The sequence below is a fragment of the Neovison vison genome, chromosome X (genome assembly GCF_020171115.1).
Source record: "Neovison vison isolate M4711 chromosome X, ASM_NN_V1, whole genome shotgun sequence".
NCBI classification, from domain to species: Eukaryota; Metazoa; Chordata; class Mammalia; order Carnivora; family Mustelidae; genus Neogale; species Neogale vison.
In genome coordinates, this window is record NC_058105.1 from 130,781,614 (window position 1) to 130,789,504 (window position 7,891).

The window sequence follows — 7,891 nt, forward strand, 5'->3', positions numbered from 1 at the left end:
GCCCCGCACCGCCAGAGTGGGGGCGGGAGGACGGCTGGGGACGGAGGGGACGGCCCTTCCCTGCTGGCCTTCCTGCTGCTCCTACTGCCACGTCCGCCACGGTGCACACGGAGAGGGTCCCCAGATGGACCTGCGGCTCCTATGACGCATCCGCCCGGTGCGTACAGAGAGGGTCCCCAAGTGCGCTTGAGTCTGGTGTCCCAACACGGCCGCAGAGCAACAAGACGGAACACCCCGCGGTGTAACAGGACAGGACACAGCGGGCCAGGCCGGCTGGCCCTGCTCCCTGAGGATGACGACCCAACCTGACCGGACATCTAGCCAGCCCAGCTGAGACCCCATCGACCCCCTACATCCGCCTGCCTTGTTCTCTGTGCCTCCTGCTCCGGGACGCTGGGGACACACGCTGCTCCCCAGCACCCCGTGTCACCCGGTCCCCACAGGAGCAACCGTTGCACGGCTTCCAAAGCGTTTGTTCACTCTGCTTCCTCCAGCTGCACAATCTATAAAAATGTCACAAGTCACAAGGTCCAGACGGGGAGGACATCCGTCCCAAAGGTGTGGGTCAGGTCGCCCACGTGGGAGGAGGGTCTCCGGGCCCATGAGACGCTGCTGAGACTGAGCACTGTGAAGGACGATGGCCATCCGCACCTTCTGCCGGGCTCCTGCACATGGTTCCAAGTCCAGCTGGCCCCGAGGTGCCCTCTGGCTCGTTCTCGGCCTCCTGCTCCCAGCCGAGAGCCCCTGAGTCATAAGCAAGGCCTCCCAGCATGTGAGGTGGGCTTGCGCACCTACCCTGACCCATGGGACCCTCTGGGACCCGGACACCCTGCAAGACCACGGACTGCAGAAGTCTGGGGAAGGATCAGCGCCCGAGGCCCCTTTGTGCCTGCCGGCCGCCTCCACATATAAACGGGAGGCATCCTTGTTTCTTCCTGAGCCCAGGGCACATCTGGGCCAGCCCCGACATGTGTGCTGCTTTGGGAAGACAAGGAACCCCATCCACGGGGGGTCTGGGGTGCCAAAACAGTGGGTTTCCAGGGGCTCGGGATTTGCCGGAAACAGCAAAGTTGGGTACTTTCTTTAGCAAAAATGGCATGCACGGCCCGGACTCCGGGACCTCTGGGGAGGAGCGGGTGCATAACAGACAGTGTCCCCACGGCACGTTCCAAGTACAGATGGACAGTGATAGCAGCCGTCCAGGGGCCCCTGGGGGGAGGGGGAGCCTGTTCCTGGTGTCACTGCTTTGCGAGGAAAACAGACACAGCTGTCCTCGAGCGAACAGTGACCCCAAGCCCGTGTCCACCCAGGACCTCAGAATGTGACTTGCTGGGTCAGGGGGACCCTCCATCCAATGACCTGTGTCCTTGTAAGAGACAGAAGAGGAGACAGATGCAGAGGAGAAAGCACGTGAGGACGGAGGCAGAGATGGGCGGGATGTGGCCACCCGCCCAGGCACGCCGGGAGCCCCAGAAGCTGCAAGAAGCATGAAGGACCCTGCCCCGGAGCCTCAGGAGGGAGCCCAGCCCTGCTCCTCCTGGATCTCAGCAGCCCTGCCTCGCCTGGATCTCAGACTGGTCTCCAGAGCTGGGAGGGGATAAATCCCGGTGGTTTTAAGTCTCCGGTTTGGGATGGCCTCCCCAGGACGCAGCATCGGGGTCACTCTGAATTTGCAACTTGGGTCATGGGACCCAATCCCTTGGCGTGCAGGGCTCTGGGGACCCCTCAGACCCCTCTGCCCTCGTGACGTCATGGAGCCGCCCCGAGAGTCCCCAACACACGGCTCCAGAGATTTCCAACACCGCCAATGCCTTTCTGCACACCGTCTGCAGATTTTTAGTTATGGAACGGGCCTGCCAGGCGGACGGGGCTGGTGCTGCCATCTCCGGGGCCCCAAAGCCAGAGGCTCCCCAAGGCGGCTTGCAGAGAGAAGGCCTGAGTCCCAGCGGGCACTCCTCACCCACGGGCTCCTCAGTCCTCCGGACCCCGTGGCCGAGAGGTGACTTCTCCCCTCTTCCGCGTACATACACAGTGACGTCCACGCCTGGAACCTGAAAACGACGGGAGGTGGGGGGACCCTTCACAGAGACACCTGTCCCGGGAGTAACTCCTCGGTTCCAGCTGCCCGTTATGTGCCGTGCACCCCAGAGGTTAGTGTATACAGTGGGGACCCCAACACCAGCCTCTGGAGGCTCCAGTCCCCCTCCCTCCCTGGGCGCGGTCTTAGAACGAAACCCAGTTTCGTAGGTTTGTCTCGTGCCCGTGCTTGTGTGGGGTGTGCAGAGGCACGTGCAGGGGGAAAGCAGGCGAGTGCATGCTACGCTCGCCCTTGGGAACGGAGAGTCAGCCTTCGGGGTTCCCTCGACACTCTGGGATTACACGTAGTCATTGCCCACCGCCTTGCAGTAGGAATGTCCCCACAGGGGACAGCACCTGAGCACAAGAGTCCTGAATGCCCAGGTGCATGTGTGGAACTCAAAGTCACCACAGGAGCCTTCCCAGACGCCGCTTGAGACTCAGCTGGAGAAGTATTTACCTGAGGACACACAGGTGGCTCCAAAAAGGCTGGCCCGAGGGACCCGAACTCTGCAGGGCCAGAGCCCCGACCTGCCTCTCTTCTCGACTCTCCCAAACCCAAACCCTAGAAAGCAACGTCGAGGCAGCGGCCGCGTCCAGAGTCGGAAATCCTGAGCCAGCAAGACGCCCCCAGCCACGCTCTGGGCCTGGGCCTCGGTGCGTCTGGTGCACCAAAGCTGTGAAAACCTCAAACCAGCCGCACAGAACACGCCGGCGGCCCGTGAGAAGCCGCACACCCCGATTCTGGAGGAAGCCTGTCTCCGTGATTTCCTCCTCCGCGGGATGTCAGGGCCCTGGAGCCCTCGGGGGACCGAGGGGACTGTCAGCGGGGTCAGTGCCCAGCCAGCGGGCAGATCTCAGCGTGGGGTGTTAGCGGGAAGGTGGGGGGTGCGATCACACCGGGCCCTTCTTGTTGCTGGGAATCCCAGTTCACGGGTCCCTGAATCCCCGTGCACGGGTCCCTGCTTCATGCCGCCGTGTCTGTCCTATCGTCTGAAGTCCCAGGGCTGGCCTGGCTTCTAGTTCCACACGCAAATAATGCTGTGTCCTCTGTGCGTGTGTGTGCATGTGCGTTCCCCAGAAACCCGACCTGTTCTCCTGTTAAGCAGCCAATAAAAGTAGACACGTGCCTGGGTACATCCAGGTGTGAACTTTTTAAAAAGCTGTGGCACCGGGATTCAGCCTCTGGTTGCATGCAGAGAGCCAGAGGCAGCCTGAGACATAGGACCCTGGACGCCAACCCTGAGTTTTCCCCCACGCAGAAGGGAAACTGCACGTTTTGTTCTGACCTCCGAGACCCCGGCTTTCCAAAGACACGTACCATCTCCCTTTGAAGCCCACGTGCCCTCCAGCCAGACGCCGGGTCCGCAACGACCAGACTCTCCACGGAGTGTGGATTCGGGTTCCTGGGAGGCACACGGCACGCATCGGGGCAGCACGCCACGGACGGGGCGTGCGGTGGAATCAGGGATTTGTTGCCTGAGATGATGGAGCTTTTGAAAAGAAAAAATTTTTTTTTTGTAAGACGTACGCGTGTACAGACTCGTGTGTCTGATGATATGGAGTCTGATGCTTTGCTTAAAATGCCGGAACAAACAGAGGTACACACATGTTTGCAGGCACCATATATACCCATATGCACGCAGGTTTGTGTGCATCTATTCGTGTGTGCACACACGCATGCAAAAGGGCACACAACGTACCCATATGCACACATGTAGGCATCTGTCCGTCTGTGCACACAGGCACACACCCCTCCGTGCACACGATGTATCCACAGGCACACATGAATACATATGGGCGTCTATGCGTATACACACACACACACGTACACATGTACACACGTGGGCATGTGTACATGGGGGAGAAAACGGGAGAAGGCTGACCCCTGGTCATGCCTGAAGCTGGGGGAAGGGGCCGGGACTTCCATTCTACAACGCTCTGTCCTTCAAGCATATGTGACCATAGCTGTACTTGAACAAAACGAGGCATCTCGGGAAATGTCCCAGAGGGACATCGACTTCTGCCCAGTGGCTCCTCTCCAAACTGCGGAACGTACGAGGAGCAAACGTTCCCAACCCAGCTGTTCTGTTTTTTGTTTTTTTTTCTTTTCCTCCCAATTATGTTGCGGTAAAACATATATGCACCAAACTCACCATTTTATCCACGTTTAAGTGCGCAGGTCAGGGGTGTCTGACACCTTCACGGAGCTGTGCCACCATCCCCAATGTCCGTGTCCGGAATCCTTCATCGAGGACAACGGGAGCTCTGACCCCACTAAACAAGGAAGCCCCTTCCCATCCCCCACCACCTGCTCCCTGTCCCTACAAAGCTGATGCCTCCAGGGGCGTCTTATACACGTGAGATCCCAAAGCATTTGTCCGTTGGTATCTGGCTTACGTCACTAACCATCACGTCCTCCAGCTGCGCCCACGTCACCGCCGAATCAAGGTACCATTTGCCCCCCACACGGTTCACGCGGTACGTTTGTAGAGGCCTCTCGAGACACCACAGTACAGCTATGGGACATTTCCATCACCCCCAAAAGATGCCCGATGCCCGTTTTCTCCCCATCCCTACGGCCAGCCCCAAACCAGGGCCCACGACTGTTTCTGCTTCTCTGGACTTGTCCTTCCTGTCTCTGTGACATCAGTGGGATCAAAGGGCACATGAGGATGCTGCCATCCTGTCTATTTCTCAACAGGGCACTTTGGGGTTCATCCTGTTTGGTAATATTTACCCTATTCTTCTCTACTTGCTCCATGGCCTGGGGGAGCGCCTCATGTCCATCATGGCAGACAGAATCCAAAGAGCTCCCCCCTTAGGCAGATTTTGACCTCAATCTCCAGCAAAGGGTCCAATCGAAATACCCAAAACAACGGGGCTGAAGTAGCCAGGACATCAAGAACCCTGCCTCCGTCACGAATTGCTGGGAACCTACTTCTACCCCGCCCTTTTTGCTCTTTCTGGAAAAGACCACCAAGAAAACACATCCCACAGTTAACCAAGACTTGAGAATGTCATCGTTATTTGGTCAACATAGAAATTATTCAGATTCAGAGTGACTTGGTAAAAAAAAACTTCACTGTTTGACCTTGACGCTCTCTCTTTCTCTTTTTTTTTTTTTAAAGTCTGACCTCTTTGGAAATCTGTGCGATTCTGCAAATGTCCATGAAGGGTTTTTTATTTATTTTTATTTATTATTTTAACTGTCATGAAAATACCTCTAGAGTAGGATTCAATCCAAGTGAGGGCCCAGGGAGAGGGTTTCCAGAGGATAAGCCGTGTAACGGGTACGCTAGTTTCTGGGACTCATGCATAAACCCCCTCACACACACAATGGGCCGCCATCAGAGGATAAACCCCACACCAGGGCGTCCCCTAGTTTGTCACATGCGTGAGCTCCTTCATTCATCTCACTGCAGTGGGGTAGGTGTAAAGTCCATTTTGCAGAGGAGCAAACTGAGGCAAATAGAGGTAGAAGGACTTTTCCGGGGTCCCAGAGCTGGCAAGGGGTACACCCCGGGTTTGAAGATGGCACCTGTCCCCAGAGGCTCATCCCACGTCTGAGGGAGCCCAGGCTGGGTTTGTAACTCCCATCGAGAGTCCGTGGCTAAGTCCCTAACCCAAGGCATAGTGTACCCCTCCCCCCAAGCAACTCTTCCTTGCATCCACACTTCTGGCGGGAAGATGACCCTCCGTGCAAGTGAAAAACCGTCAAAACACCAGCCAGCCTGTTCCCCCTACTCAGTCGTCAGCAGTCCCAACAAAGAAGGGTCTGGGTCCATGCCCACCACCCTGGCCCCCAGCTCCACTGGGGATTCTGGGTCCTTGTGTCTATATCACGACACACACTATGGACATCTAACCCTCCTTTGAGCCTCTATCCCATGCCTCACGGGAGATCAGCCAGCACAGAACACGAAGGGGGAAACAGGAGAAGGAACAATGCCGTCAAAATACATCACAGGCTGTCACGTTGAAGTATGTGTGTGCCACATATATACAGACACAGCACATCCATACATGTATAGGTGTGCAATATGGGTTTCTATGCCTGTGTACATACTCTTCTGGGGACACTTATGGTGGTCACAATAGGGGGGGTGCGACTGGCATGTGGGAGATAAGAGACAGGGACACCTACAGCGTAGCACCCGCAGTGCCCAGGAAGCCCCATATCAGAGAGTCATGCAGCCCAAGATGTCAACAGTGCCCAGGCTGAGAAGCCTGGACCAGGCATGAGAGACTATCTATCTGTCTACCCACCTATCCATCCAACCATCTATCATCCATCCATCCATCCAACCACGTATCCATCCATCCATCCATCCAACCACGTATCCATCCATCCATCCATCCAACCACGTATCCATCCATCCATCCATCCAACCACGTATCCATCCAGCCAGCCATCTATCAACCATGTATCCGTCCATCATCTATCGATCCATCCATCCATTCTTCTATCCATCTACACAACCATCCCACATCCATCCATCCATCCATCCCACATCCATCCATCCATCCATCCAACTATCTCTCTATCCATCCATCCAACTATCTCTCTATCCATCCATCCATCTATCCATCCATCCATCCATCCAACTATCTCTCCACCCATCCATCCATCCAACTATCTCTCTATCCATCCATCCATCCATCCATCCAACCATCCATCCAACCATCCATCCATCCATCCATCATATCTATCCATCCATCCATCCGTCTATCTAACCATACATCCAACCATCTATCAATCCATCGATCCATCTTATGTATCTATCCATACCCACCTATCATCTATCTACCTGTCCATCCGTCGGTCCATCCATCCATCCATCCATCCGTATCTATCCATCCTATCTATCTATCTATTTATCTGTCATCTATCTACCTATCTACTTATCACGTCTGTGGTCAGGGTTGTCAACTAAGGGCTATTCTGTCCGCAGGGGACCCCGCGGCAATGTCTGGAGAGAACCCGGGGTGGTCACAACTCGAAAGGAAGCCACTGCCATCTAGCGGCGCAAACTGGGCTTGCCGCTGGACACCATGGTGTGCGCAGGTCGCCCCGACCGACCTGCCCCCCAAATGTCAGTAGTGCGGAGGCTGAGAAGCCCCCCACAGTTGGCAGGACAGAGTCTCCCTCTCTCTGTCCCTATCAACTACCTGTTTACCTGTGTATCCAACTGTATGCGGCGGGGCTGTCCACCGAGGGCCAGTCTGCAACGCCCCCCGCCCCGGGAACCCCCATCTCTGCCCACTGCCTCTCGGGGAACACCTGTCTCTCAGGGACCCTCACCTCCACGCCGCACTGTGCTCTCGGGGACTCCATCTCCCCCCCTCCGCCGTGCCCCTGGGACCCCATCTCCGCACCCCCATGTCCGCACCCCGTGCCGCGCTGTCAGGGACCCCCATCTCCGCACCCTCCGCGGTGCTCCGGGAACCCCATCTCCGCACCCCCTCCACTGCGTTCCGGAGACGCCCCCATCCCTGCGCCCGCCCCCCACTGCTCCCCAAGGGGTGCCGGGACATCGGGTTCTCGGAGATCGTCCGCAACGACCTCCCCCCCAGCCCCTCGGCGGCGCAGCTGGTTTTGGGGCGCGGGGCGGAGGGGACGCGCAGCCTGGGGTCCGGACTCAGAAGGCAGGGGCGGGGCTCCGGCGGATGGGGCGGGGCGGGGCCTGGGCGGGGCGTCGAGCGGGCCGCGGCCGCGTTGGGGGCGGGGCATCACTCGGCCGACGTGTGCGGCGCAGGGCGGGGCTCCGGCGGGCCGGGCGGGGCGGGGCGTCGCGCGGGCCTGGGCCGCGTT